The sequence below is a fragment of the Caretta caretta genome, chromosome 1 (genome assembly GCF_965140235.1).
Source record: "Caretta caretta isolate rCarCar2 chromosome 1, rCarCar1.hap1, whole genome shotgun sequence".
Lineage (NCBI taxonomy): Eukaryota > Metazoa > Chordata > Testudines > Cheloniidae > Caretta > Caretta caretta.
The window spans coordinates 205637469-205651833 of record NC_134206.1 but is presented as its reverse complement, the minus strand read 5'-3'; the positions used below and the strand labels follow the sequence as shown (position 1 = coordinate 205651833).

General features: G+C 48.2%; 1 protein-coding gene across 1 annotated transcript in view; it reads right to left on the bottom strand.

Moving 5' to 3' along the window:
* The window catches only part of TMEM39A (transmembrane protein 39A), a 31218-nt gene extending 22837 nt beyond the window's left edge, over positions 1–8381 (bottom strand). The window contains exon 1 of the mRNA XM_075118952.1: positions 7886–8381. The gene's annotated coding sequence lies outside the window, so the exon portion shown is untranslated. The remainder of the gene's footprint in view (positions 1–7885) is intronic.
* Positions 8382–14365: the final 5984 nt, after the last annotated feature.

The following is a 14365-nucleotide window of genomic DNA, read 5'->3' as shown; positions in this document are numbered from 1 at the left end:
ATCAAATGAGAGACGAATTCTCCAAATCCTATTCCATGCCATTAGGCTAAAATTCATGCTGGAGAGTATCAATCCAATGGCAACATCTAGCGACTGTCCATTCACACTTATGGAGACAGTGAAATTGTGACAGGTATTTTTAAACTGTTCTAAACATTTAATTTGTGTAAGGGAGCCTGTATATACACAGTCACGCATGCCGTTGCTCAGATATACATTGCTCATATATATATATATATATATATATATACACACACACATATATGCACACATTCTGTGGGATCTAGATAGCAAATATTTAACTATATAAGACATTATAACTAATCACCTTGTCCTGTGAGGTTATGAATGCCTCCTGCCAGGTGCAAGTGCCTTCAACTCTCATTGACTTTGGTGGAAGTAAGCATTCAGGACCCTACAAAAATCATGTGGCAGGAAGGGGGGGTATCTCACCCAAGAAAAAAACAACAGGTCAAGAGGATTCATTCTTAGGGTAACTCCACTGAAGTGGTAGTTATACCCAGGGACTGATTTGGCCTACCGAGTTTACCTGCATGCTCCTTTAAAGATGTTTACAGACCATGAGGTCCATTGACATTTCTGTTTTAAATCAACAATTCTGAACCTGCCCCCACAGGCACATGGGTTATGCAGCAGCAGCAGCATGTATTGTACCAGTCCACCAGCCTGCCTGGCTTTTACAAGCCAGGTTGCATAATGCATACTGTCTACTTCTCACCAGAAGTCTCTGCTTCCACCTGCAAAATGTTCAGTCCAAAAAGTCAAACAGGGCTGGAAATGACTTAGTAGAATGCACATGCCCCATTAAAGATGTCAGGAAACCTTTCATGAGGCATTGTGATGTCTAATGAATGATTTTGCCAAGTCAAATGATTGAAGATTCATCTATTAAAAAAAATGCACCTGTTAAAAAGTTTCACACTGTACAATGTTTGGGGGGGGGAAGGAAAATGCTTCCCCACTCCCACCCCAAGAGGGGAGCATAGAGCAACAGATCTGGTGGTGGGGAGTATTGTTCAGAAAAGCCAGTGCTGGGGGTTGAGTAATTTCTCCAAAGAGACTAATCGGGGGGAAGGTTGCTAAACGTGGCATCATCACCCCCCCTCCCTCCCTTAGCCTGTGGGAGCTCTCTGAGCAAGTTAAAACTATGGAGGTCAGCATGAAATTGTACAAGTTCCCCAATCATGCTCTGGAAGTCCTATGCTCATCATGAAAGTAGCCCAGAAGGCCACGGTACCAGTGCTTTGTGAAGAGCTGGAAGAAAGCAGGAAGAGACACAGAGATGTGTGGAGACAAGGCTCACTACACACACGGCCAGTGTGGAGATGGGTTGGGTTTGAGGGGCTCAAACTTCTGCTGTAACTGAGAGCAGAATTTGATCCCTGTCTTGTCTTTCTCTGTTAAGCACTGAGCAGTTTATAGTGCTAGGTAAACAACCTCACTCAGCTTACTAAAAGTAAAAGAATTTTAGAGTACCAGGAACAGAGTTTTCTATTCACTTTTAAAAAAAATAGAATGGTATCCCCTTAAAAAAAAATACTAATCTCTATTTGCCTGGGGGCAATGGGGCATATTATTTAATCTTTATAGATATTACAGTAGGGCCCCAAATGTGCTAGACACTTTACAAAAACATAGATGGCACTGAATCTGCTATAGTATAAGGCAGCTCTCAATGGGCTGCTCTGCAGCCCAGAGTGACCAGAGCACACAGCATTCCAACTATCCTTCAAGCCACCCCTATGGACTGTGCAGGAAGGGGAACCCAGAGCTACTGTCCGGAGGTATTTCTCTGGAGCCAGCTAAGTTGGCTTTGCAGCCTCTTTGTCACAGAACAGAACATGGCTGCAGGACTCGGGCCTGTGAAAAGAAATATATTCAAGTACAATGAAGAAAAAAAAAATTACTGCAGACTTAAGGTTGCAAGATCAGGGAATAAAAAGTCCAATTCCAACCATTCAAGTAGTTCCTGCAACCTTAACTCAGCCCTGCTATATATCAATAGTCTGAACTAATTCCGTAACATTAAGGTTCACATTTAACAAGGGAAAGAGGGAGTGGGATGGGAACTGGCCAAAATTTTAAAATTTGGGTTCTTGCACCTTAATCTGCATTTAGGGACTTGAGTAAAAGTGGCTTGATTTCCAGAAGAGCTGAGCTCCCCCAGCTTCTCATAGTATCTGGCTCCTTTGAATACCAGGCTACATTTATTTCGGTCCCTTAGTGTGCACTTAGATGCCTAAACTGAGCTTAGGCCATAAATACACAACAGTAATGCTGGCTGATTTAACACTGCCAGAGCGATCTTAGTTTTCAGATTGTCCTGATTTCTGGGCATAGAACTTGGGACCACAAGGTACTTAGGTGCTTATGTCTGGGGGTTGGGTGCCTACATCCTAATTTTGGCTATACTGTGATCCACAAAACTGCTGCTGAACGCTCTGCATAAACTCGCTCGGCATCTATGTTTTTCAGCGCAACATTTCCTTCAGTATCTATGTTCCTGCCTGCCTCTGGGCAGGCACACTGATGCCTCCCTCAAGGTGTCTGGACGCCTGTCCCCCACCTAAGCCCCAGAGCGATTCACAAATCAGGGGAAGACAAGCATTTGGCCATCTAAGTTACATGTGGGATGCAATCCGGGAGGAGGCGATGGCAGCAACCACCTTATAACTTTTAGTCCATCACTACAGCACTTGCCTAGGATATGGAAGACCCAGGAACAATTCTCCCCTCTCTGCCAGCAGGGGAGAAGAGATGGGAAAGACTCATCTTCAAATCCTAGGAGAGTGCTCTAACCACTGGGATCCGAGACAGCCTCAATCTCTCCTGTTGAAGCTGGTATACTCTGGATAAATAATGAAAGAAGGAGTGGAGCAGGGACACTGGACCCAGAGTCTTCCACCTTGGTGTCCTAACCACTGGACTACAGATTCATTCCCATTTTCTCTCTGTCTAGTCCAATGACTATTTAAGTATTTCTCCACAGTGGAATAGTCATTGGGCCAGAGAGTGCACACATGGGAATGACTCTGGAGTCCAGTGTTTAGGGGAAGTTTGAAATTTCAATGGGGCATATTACAGATCATAGATCAAAGTTCATCTGTTTTGAGTTTTACACACCCACACACAAGTGGTTTGTTTTTACCCTCTCCTAAATCCAAAACACTGGATAGGATTTTGCTCAAACTTTATTAAAAAACATAAAATCTTCCGAGAAGTTCAGCCCAGAAGTTCCCACAAAAAACACAGGAGTAAGAAAACAATGCATTAGAGTAATTTATACCAATATACCAATGTAATTACACCAGTGCAAATATTTCCCTCCTAATGCCCGGCCTAGGCTGGCAAGCTGATCAACTGACCAGTCAATTGACTTCTCATTTAACCACCACCAAATATTCCAGCAAGAATGCCCTGATGTAGGCCCAACCTACCTTTTTTATTGCCATCTATTAGCAACCCTATTTAAAAGCCCTGATCACTTACTTTACTACATGCTAATGCCACCTGTTGGGGGAAAAGGGCAAACTAATTAAAAGTTTCAAAGTAGCGGCCGTGTCAGTCTGTATCCGCAAAAAGAAAAAGGAGGATTTGTGGCACCTTAGAGACTAACAAATTTATCTGAGCATAAGCTTTCGTGAAGCTTATGCTCAAATAAATTTGTTAGTCTCTAAAGGTGCCACAAGTCCTCCTTTTTTTTTTAATTAAAAGTTGAGCCTCTTGATAGGCTAGAATCTTCTAGAAACAATACTGTATGTATCCATATCCTTATGCGTAAACAGGACATCAATGTACATGGCAATTTACAACGCACATTAAATAAGACAGAGAGTCCCTGCCCCAAGAGAATACAATCTAAACTGACTAGACAATCATACAGAAATTCATTCAGAAGGGACTAGGGGAGGGAGAAGTGGGTTCACGGTCATTAAACCTTTTCCCCCAGCACAAAGAGAAAGAAGCACCGCCATTAAGCTACTTGAACGCCTACCGCCTACCTAGAAAAAGTGGATTTAAAAATGATTTTTTCTCCTTTTATAGTTGCTCTGTGTTTGTTTTATTTATTTTCAATTTTTTCTTTTGTAACTATTCAATCTTGAGTAACGTTCACATTTAAATGCTAGCCTAACATTGCTAAAAAATGTAATAATAATTATTCCTTTATTTTTTATAACTTCATTTCACTGTGTTTTGCATTTCTGAGTTAAAACAACTCAGGTAAGTAACTTGGTTTTTGAAATTACACATAAGTATCTATTTAAGACTAAGCCTATTTGAGACGATAAATTCTTACTTGTTTTGTTAGTGTTGTTACTATTCTAATAAATTAGTGCTTTACAATATTCGTCTATATCTGACAATATTTGACCAGTCGATTGGCCAATTATTTTTGGAACCATCAAATGCCCAACCCTGGTCCCATCTACACTGAAACTACATTGCAACCTAAGCTACAGCAGGATCCCATCAGTATCACTAGAAAAGTGATAGCTTGCAAGTGCTATTAATCTAAAGAACTCAAGAAGCTTTACAAGAACTAATTTACCCTCACAAAACCCCTGCTCAAGTAGGAAGGTAAAAATGATCCCCTTTTTACAGATGGGAAAACTGAGGCACAGAGAAGGTCAGGCCCAAATTTGCAAAATTATCAATTTTGGGTGCTCAACTTGAGACAATTTGGACCTTGTTTTCAAAAAAGCACTGGGCATCTGCAACACCAGCTGAAGACAGTCAGAACTGTGGTGGCTCAGCCTTTCTAAAAAAATTAGGCCCCAAAGCCAGCATCCATGAAGGGACTTAGACATTGCAACACTGAGTGTCATGGTGCCTAACTTTTAAGCACCAAGAAAATCAAAGGAACAACAATCAGATCCACAAAGCCAAGCTAAGCACCCAGGCTCCCTACACCGTGACTGTGGAGACAGACGCACCACACAAAAGCAGGGATCCACAAAAGCAGGATGCTAGGTGCTGAGCTGCCTAAATTACCTAATTGGGAGAGGCTGATGATAGGGGTGTGTGATAAGCCTGCCCCTTTCTGAGATAGGCACCTCCCAGATGGATGCCCTAACCACTGGACTGCAGAGTCATTCTCCCCTCTCTCTCTGGCTGGAAGAGTCAGTCATTGGCCCAGGCAGTGACAGATTTCTGTAGTCACTGGCCCAGAGAAAGAGAGAATGGCTCAGCAGTCCAGTGGTTAGAGCACCTATGTGGGAGACGGAAGACCCCGTGTCTCCAATCACTCTTTCATTATTTATCTGCAGTGGAACAGCTTCAAAAGGAGAGATTAAGGGAGCCGCACACCAGAATATCCCAGAGCATCTCTCCTGAGATGAGGGAGACCCCAGCTCAAATCCTTTCTCCCCCTCTAGCAGAGAGATGGGAATTGAACCTGAGTTTCCCATATCTCAGGCAAGTGCTCTAAACACTGGGCTAAAAGGAGGACAGCAGTGCCACCACCTCCTTCTCCAGACTGTTTTTAAATGGGCCCCAATCCGCCAGGTGGCCTCTGAGCACGCCTGCTAGATTGGGTCCCACAAGCAACTTAGGCAGCTGAATGCCTGTATTCTCCTGGTTTACGAAACACTTGGGTGTTTAGGCAGGAGATAGGCACCTGGACACCTAGAGAGAGAGACACCAATGCACATGCCCAGAGGCAGAAACACGCTCCTAGGGAACTTTTCCCCAGAAAATGTAGGCACCGAGCAAGTTTAGGCGCCTACAGAGTTCATCAGCAGTTTTGTAGATCACAGTGGAGCCAAAACTGGGACTTAGGCACATAAGTACTTTGTGGATCCCTCCCAAAGTGCCTCAAATTAAGCACCCAATGTTGCTAGCCACTATTAAAAAGTTCTACCCAGTTGGTTTTCGTAAGTGTACCTACTAAGTCAGTGTCAGAGCAAAGAATAAAAACCAGCAGTGCTGACCCCTAGTCCCCAGCTCTCAACAATAGGCAGCACTCCCATCCTATATGCTGGTTTGGGCTGCAAAATGAAAATTGACAGCTGCTTGAGAACAAGATGCAAGCAGAAATGTCCACATCCTAGAGAATCCCAGTATGATCAGGGCCTAGAGGTACTGGGTAAAATCCTGGGTTCAAAAAAGTCAATGGCAAAACCCCATTGACGTCAGTAGAGTCAGGATTTTACCCATTGGGTATTGACAGGGCCAGACAGTATGGTGCTTTGCGTGAAGATGTGTTTTAAAGTAACACTCAAAGAAATGTTTCAGAGTAGCAGCCGTGTTAGTCTGTATTCGCAAAAAGAAAAGGAGTACTTGTGGCACCTTAGAGACTAACCAATTTATTTGAGCATAAGCTTTCGTGAGCTACAGCTCACTTCATCGGATGCTCACAAAAGCTTATGCTCAAATAAATTGGTTAGTCTCTAAGGTGTCACAAGTACTCAAAGAAATGTCCTAGAGTGGGGAGTAAGAGGCACCAACAAAGCAACTTGAATGGACATAAACATCAAGAATTTTAGGGGGACCAGAATGGGGAGTAAGGGGCTTGGCTTCTATTTCCTGTTCTGCCACTGACATGCTGTGTGATCTTGGAGGCGCCCTTTCCCATCTCTGTACAACAGTTTCTCTATCCAAAAATTCCTGATGGCAGCAGATACACAGTATTCTGGGTTGGCAGCTAAGATGAGGCCTTCTCTCTTAGAACTTCACAATCCACCACTTTGGAGTACGGACATCTCATTCATTCATGTATAATCACCACAGATGGAAGCGATATGAGGGGCCTGCTGTTCACATCCAAAAATCATGCACAAGAGCTATCATACATTGGAAACAAAGCTATCCCTGTTTCAGTTGAATATTCATTGTTAAAGGGACCCCAGAATAGTTAGCATGCAGCCTCCTATAATAAACAGAGTCATCATCTCGACTGCCACTCCACATAATGGAGGATAATCAATACATGGCTTTCTTAGGAGTACAGGGAGTTGCACAGCACACTTCCCACCTTCTGGAGAATGGGGTCTTAGCACAGGTTATATGGGCTTTGATTAATTACGTTTCAACATTTATGATATGTGGCTGTGATCAGTTCTATATATCCCATGTCCTACTCAATCTGTCATATTTTCCTTGATCATTTAAAATGCTGGATAGTGTTCTAAAAAACAAAAAACACCAACCCTAAACATGAGCCCATATGAACTTTGTGGTGTTTAAAATCCAAACACTAACTTTGCAAAAAGCACATCTCTCATCTCTTTTCCAAGCACCCCGCTATCCCCAGGGTGTCTGAAATCCAGAGCTGGAGCTCACTTTTGCAACTTAAGCCTATCTCTAGAAGAGCTGCTGAAATAAAGTTTAAAAAAAATCTCATCAGCCCTCCTGCAACCATGCATTTCAAGGCTTCTTTTAGACAATGAGTACTTGGGCCAGAAAGAGAGGCAACATTAGAATTACTGGTCCCCCTCAGAAGTAGCAGCCTTTCCTCTGGGGCAATAATTTTCCCCACACACCCTGCAGCCCACAGGCATCTAAAGAGTAACTCCCTGGGATAAGCGTGCAGGATCTTCACACATTCCCAGTTTGGGTTTGTAGAAACCCTCCCAGAGCCACAAGCACCCCATTAATGGGGAGGAAAGCCCCAGGCAGAAGCCGTAAAGATGGACTAAAACCAACCCTCCCCACCCACAACTCGCTGTTTAATGCATTTCAAACTCCCAGCAATTCGTGATTAAAGGAACAAAAGTTGCCTTGACAGAGCCATGGCGGAAAAGGGGGCGGGAAAAGGGAGCCAGGGCCTTAGGGTGGAGGTGAGAGAGATGGGGCTCACAGTGTGTTGGGGGGGGAGGGGAAAAGGGCCCCAGGGGCTGGAGAAGGCGCAGGAGCCGGTACTCACACATCGAAGTGCAGATGGAGGAGGTAGTGGTGCAGCTCAGACATCAGCCAGGAGGAGGGTCCCCTTCACACAGGCAGCAACAAAGAGCCACACTCTAGCCCCCTCCCCCAACACCAGCAGCTGCCGCTGCAGAGCCCGGGGTCCCTCCCCAGCCCTGGCAGCAGCGGGCAGCGTGGTGCCCGGGTGGCACGGGCGGGCAGCCTGGCTCCGGCTCCCCACCCCGCGGGGGGACTCGCCTAACACCTACCCACCCTGCCAGCACCCACCAGGGCCAAACGGGCGGGTGCAGCCACCTGCCCAGCAGGGCCAAGCTGCAGGGGGTGGGGGTTCAGCAGCTCCCCGGGGGGGGAGCAGTGGGGAGGGAGGGGGCGGGAGAACCTAGCCCAGCCCCCCCCACACTCCTCCTCTCTCCACCTTTCCCCGCTCTCGCCCGCTCCCTTTTCCCCCCCTCAGCTGCAGCGGCGGCGGCTGCTCCCCAGGAGAGACGTGGCAGTGAGGGCTGATGCTCTCATCACAGGGCGACAGCAGCAGCAGCCGCCGGCCCAGGAAGGGAAAGGGGCGGCGGCCAGGGAGAGGAGCCATGTTGGTGGTGGCAAAGCCTGCTGTGGGGCGTCGTCCCCCCCACGATCCCCTCCCTTAGGCACACAGGACTGGCCTTTGGTGCCCGCTCTGTCCCTCCCCTGCCTCCCCCACACGGGGGGTGGGGGGGGGACCGGGAAAGCTACAGCAGGAGTTCAGCTGTCACTTGGGAAGAGGCAGTTTCCCAGCCCTCCTCCTTGTGAAGAGCCTCCCAAAGGCAGCTGATCTCTAGGAACTGAAAGCCAGACACTGATTTTTAAACAAACAAACAAACAAACTTTGTGTTCCTCAGTCGCTGCCCCGGCCCTCTACAGCCACCCACCCAGGACTGGCTTTCAGGATCTACGAAAACCCCCCAGTATTGCCAAGGCCAAGCACTCAGCTCAAGCACCAGGCCCCGTAATGCCTTCTGAGACTTGCTTACAAATCATGAGATTTAAAAACAAGAATCTAGGCTGGGTTCCTTCTCTTTGCCTGCGGGGTTTGGAGCCTTCAGGGTGTGTTCAGGTCACAGTTTTCAAGCTTCTCTCTGCAGCCATGAAAGCTAGATACTTGTTTTTAAATGAAAGGTGAGATTCTTGTGTGATTCTGTGACTCCAGCAGTTGGAGCTTTAAGAAATACACCAATTATCCTGACAATTACGATATCGTTCTGAGAGCTGGCAACATTAAAACCAGACAGAGCTACTGCTGCCTAGTGTGGCCACACTCTCACCTGGCTGGTTGCACTTAGGCCCCTCCCCCAGACTGAGGGGAGGAGCCACTGGACCCAGTGAATGCGGCGGACAACAAATGAGAAAATAGGGACAGGCGTGAGGGTCACAGGCATAGGCACCGACCCTGTGGGTGCTCCGGGGCTGGAGCACCCACAGGGAAAAATTAGTGGGTGCCCTGCACCCACCAGCAGCCAGGCTTGCCTCCCCGCCCCCACCGCCTCCCCTGAACGCACCGTTTCCCCGCTCCTCTGCCTACCTCCCAGCGCTTCCCGCCTAGCCTCCGCCAAACAGCTATTTTGGCTGCATGCTTGGAGGGAGGGGGAGGAGTGGGAGCGTGGCACGCTCAGGGGAGGAGGCGGGGAACAGGCAGGGCCGGGACGGGGATTTGGGGAAGGAGTCGGAATAGGGGCAGGGGCGGGGCGGGGTTGGGGCGGGGACTTTGGGGAAGGGATTGGAATAGGGGTGGGGCAGGGGTGGAGGCGGGGCAGGGCTGGTGGCAGAGGGGGGTCGAGCACTCACTGGCGGGAGCAGAAGTCAGCACCTATGGTCACAGGGTCAAAAACAGGGAGCCAGAGGGGGACACTGAGCAGAGAACCCCAGACAGTGCCTACTGCTCCTCAAAGGTGTCCAGGGAGCCAGTGGACACGGCCCAGAGGAAGTCTACCCAGAGATGTAAACTAAGGGAGGAGCGGAAATAGGCCCCACAGTCTCAGAGCACCTCCCCATCCAGCATCCTCCTCCTGGTATGGTGGACGGCCAACCTGGCCAATGCTAGGAGGAGGTTGATAAGGAGGTCTCACCTGGGGCCACGGATGGGGTGTACATAAATGAGGAGTTGTGGGGAAAAGTACAGTCAGAACCTAAGGAGAAGATTCTGGAGGAACCAGAAAAGGGGCTGCAACCTGGCACTCTCAATATAAATGTACACCCGAGTCTCCCTCACGCCACTGAAGGGGCAGGTGTCAGGAAGGGGAGTAAACTGCACCAGGTACACGCCCATGCTCACGGCTCCATGAAGCAGCTGCCAACTAATATCCCTGGTGGTCCAGGGAACCAGGGTGGAATGCAGACAGGCCCACCGGGGTCTGCTTGCAGTTGAGCAGGTGCCTCTGCTGAGTTGTCAGAGTGCCTTCTGGGTATAAATTTGGGCAGCACAATAATATAAGAGGCAATGTGGTTTAATGGCCCAGGCAGGTAACTAAGAGGAAGGGAGTCCGGAGTTCTAATCCCAGTTCTGTCACCAAGAGTACATCTATATAAGAAATGCTATAGCTGCATCACTTTAGTATAGAGTAGATATTCACTACAACAATAAAGGGGCTCTTCCATCACTTTAGTAAATCCACGTCCCTGAGAGAGGGGTCAAAGAAAGAATGCTTCCATCGACCTAGCAGTATCTATACCAGGACCTAGGTCATCTTAATTACATTGCACAGGGTGTGAAATATTTCACAGCCCTGAGTGACATAATTAAACCAACCTAGCTTTGTAGTGCAGACCAGCCCTGAATCCCTCTGTGCATTTTGGCCCTGGCAGGTTTGCACATGCTGGACAAAGAATGGGAAGGACAGAGGGTTATGTACATGCTTTCTGGGAGAGTTATCACACCTTCTGAAGCATGAATGGCAAAAGAGGGAGCGGGAACAGGCTTGTGCTTGCCTCACAACAGTTACAAATAGATCACAAATTTTTTCACTGAGTCAATTTTAGCTCTCGTATGAGTGGAAGCAACTCCAGTGATGCCACTCCCACCAACCTTTCCGCTGTCTACACATTTTACTCCCTCCTTTCCTCCTTTGCTTCAGCCAAACTGCATGGCTTACCACCTCCTCTTCCTCCCTGCATGTCCTTTTCCCACTCTTTCCCATTCCCTTGCCCATACCTTAAATCCCTTCTTTAGCTATGCCCTCTAGGCTTTCCCCCTTTTCATTCCTGAATATACACTTCTTTAATGAGGCCTTTCTGTCCTGGTCCTCCTCCCTTGCACCTAGGAAGCACTAACACAAATAACAAAATAAAATGTAAAATGAAAGAAACCATGGAACTCTCAAAACATGTCTTGAATGTGGCTGCTCATTTATTAGCCTTTTGGCTTAATCCCATTCATCTCCTCCACATTGACTTGATTGTGGGGCCTTCAAGGCAGATATCTCTACATATTCTTTAAAGCACCTAGTACACTTTTGCTGCTGTAAAATAATGTATAATAAATCTTGGAACCAAGTTGTGTTGCATTATGAGATGCCACAAAAATAGGGAGTTGCTTATTTAAAAAGTAAAAAAAAAAGTTTGCTCTATAACTCAAAAATGACAACAGAAAATTCAGCTGCAATCTGTCTGCTATCTGCGGGAGGCAATGAAGATCCCACTGATGGAGAAGAAGTGGCAAATTATGATAGGAAAGCAATTTACACCCACTTTGCCCAGGCATAAATGACAGCACAAGGGGCAAAACAATGGAGAATCATGCTTATTCAAGGCATGTCTACATTGCAATAAAATACTCACAGTAGGCCCACATCAGCTGACTCAGGCTCCTGTGGGTCAGGCTGTGGGACTGTAAAACTGCAATGTAGACATTCAGGCTCAGGCTGGAGCCTGGGTTCTGGGACCCCTAGATGGGAGGGTCAGCTGTGGGTGTTTTGCTGCAGTGTAGACATACCCTGAGAAACTTCTCAATGAAGAGGTAATAACCAGTTTAGCCACAGAGTGGCAGCAAATAATTAAATATTGACTATCATAATCTATTGAATTAATGAAATGCCTTGGGAAGCATAAATTGACTTTGTGGGTCAGCTAGTACATGCTGTCTCAAACCAGAGGGATGCGGTTGCAAAAAAGAATCCCTCTGGGTGATCAGCTCTCACAGCAAAATAAAGGAGCAAGCATCTTTACCATATCAAAAGGTTTTGTCATAAGACATATGAATGAGATAGAGAGAACTAAACTGATGTAATCTAGAAAAGAGGAGGCTCGGGGACATAATCACAGGCTATAACTACCTTCATGGTTACATAGAGGTGTGTGGTTCCAGATGAAGCAGGACAGGAGCAATACGCTGACACTAAGGAAGAAACGTTGAGGTTAACTATCCTACAGAGTTTGCATTCTAATCTCTGGTTTTCACATGCAGCAAAACCTTTCACTCTTTGGGCTGAAATTTAGCTGGCCTAGTGTCTCCTTGCTGGTGATTTTTTTTTCCATTAAGTTTGCATACAACCTCTCACTTGTTATTTTTTAATTTGACACTCCCACCCAACTTGTCCCATTGAAAAATAATTCAAACCACACCTTTTAAAGACAGGGTTACCTTACAGTAGAATTCATCCCTTTTCCCCTGCTCTCTTCCTCTTGCTGTGTCCCAGCACCATCAGATGAAACAAAACAGCATTACCACATAGCATCCTATGTTCTGGTTATACATCCATTGTCGCAACACCTATCACCATCAAATCACCAGCAAATAAGCCAAAACCACAGGTCTAGGTTGGATATTAGGAAACACTATTTCTCTAGGAGGATGGTGAAGCACTGGAATGGGTTACCTAGGGAGGTGGTGGAATCTCCATCCTTAGAGGTTTTTAAGGTCTGGCTTGACAAAGCCCTGGCTGGGATGATTTTGGTGGTCCTGCTTTGAGCAGGGGGTTGGACTAGATGACTTCCTGAGGTCTCTTCCAACCCTGATATTCTATGATTCTATGATCCAGTTAGCATGCTACATGGATCCCATGTCCCAGAGTTCTGGCACCAGATTCCCTTTCATGTGCATCAGCTGGAGATGGTTCTGTTTGGCAGATGGGTTTGTTAAGGGCTTTACTTTATGAATTTGCCACAGTGGCCCCTGTCACAACCTGGACAGTCCCTGGTGAGTGACCCATGCCTGGCCCACACTGCACCTCTCCCCCTCTATCCTTGCTTTATCCTTATAGGCCTGGCCTAGAGCTGAGCTGGGCTGTGGCCTTACTGGCCCTCACTTTGCCCAGATCTGTCACTACGCACTGACCCTGTGGTCTTCCTCCTCCTTCTCTGCCAGCACCTCAAGGTCTGGTGGACAGGATTCTCTTTGCCAGTTTGGCAGCTTCTTGGAGGGATACACACCAAAGCCTTCATGACACCTCTCAGGAGAGCTTGAAGGGTTGTGTGTCCCTCATTTCCCCCTGGTGTCAGCCTGTACCATGCTCAAATCATGGGGGGGGGGGAAATACAGGGGCCTAGGGTTGCCAGGCATCTGTTTTTTTACCAGAATGCCTGGTCAAAAAGGGACCCTGGCAGCTCAAATCATGCACTGCTGACTGGGCCATTAAAAGTCCAGTTGGTGGCGCAGAGGAGCTAAGGCAGGCTCCATACTTGCCCTGGCTCTGCACAGCCCCCGGAAGCGACCGGCATATCCCTGCGGCCCCTAGGTGCCGGTGCGATCAGGGAAGTTCTGCATGCTGCCCCCAGTGCTGGCTCCACAGCTCCCATTGGCTGGGAATCGCGGCCAGTGGGAACTGTGGGGGCGGACCCTGCAAGTACAGGCAGCACGCACTAGAGCCGCCTCGCCGCACCTCCGCCTAGGGGCCAGACATGCTGGCCACTTCCAGCAGCAGCACAGAGCCAGGGCAGGCAGGGAACCTGCCTTAGCCCCGCTGTACTGCCAACCGGGAGCCACTGAGGTAAGCACTGACCAGCCTGAACCTGCACCCTGAACCCCCTGCCACAGGTCAGAACCCTCTCCTGCACCCAGATTCCCTCCCAGCGCCCACACCCCACAACCCCTCCCACACCCAACCCCCTACCCCAGCCCTGAGCCCCCTCCCGCACTCCAAACCTCTTGGCCCCAGCCCAGAGCCCCCTCCTGCACCTCAAATCCTTCATCCCCAGCCCCACCCCAGAGCCTGCACTCCCAGCCTGAGCCTGCACCGCCTCCTGCACTCCAACCTCTTGCCCCAGCCCTCAGCCCACTCCTGCACTCCAAACCCCTTGGCCCCAGCCCAGAGCCTGCACCCCCAGCCGGAGCCCTCACCCCCTCCTGCACCCCAACCTCCTGCCCCAGCCCAGGGTGCCCTCTCGCACCCTGAACCCCTCATTTCTGGACCCCCCTGGAGACCACACCCCCAGCTGGAGCCCTCCTGCACCCCTACTCTAGCCCAGTGAAAGTGAGTGAGGATCAGGGAGAGTGAGTGATGAAGGATGGGGGGCTGTA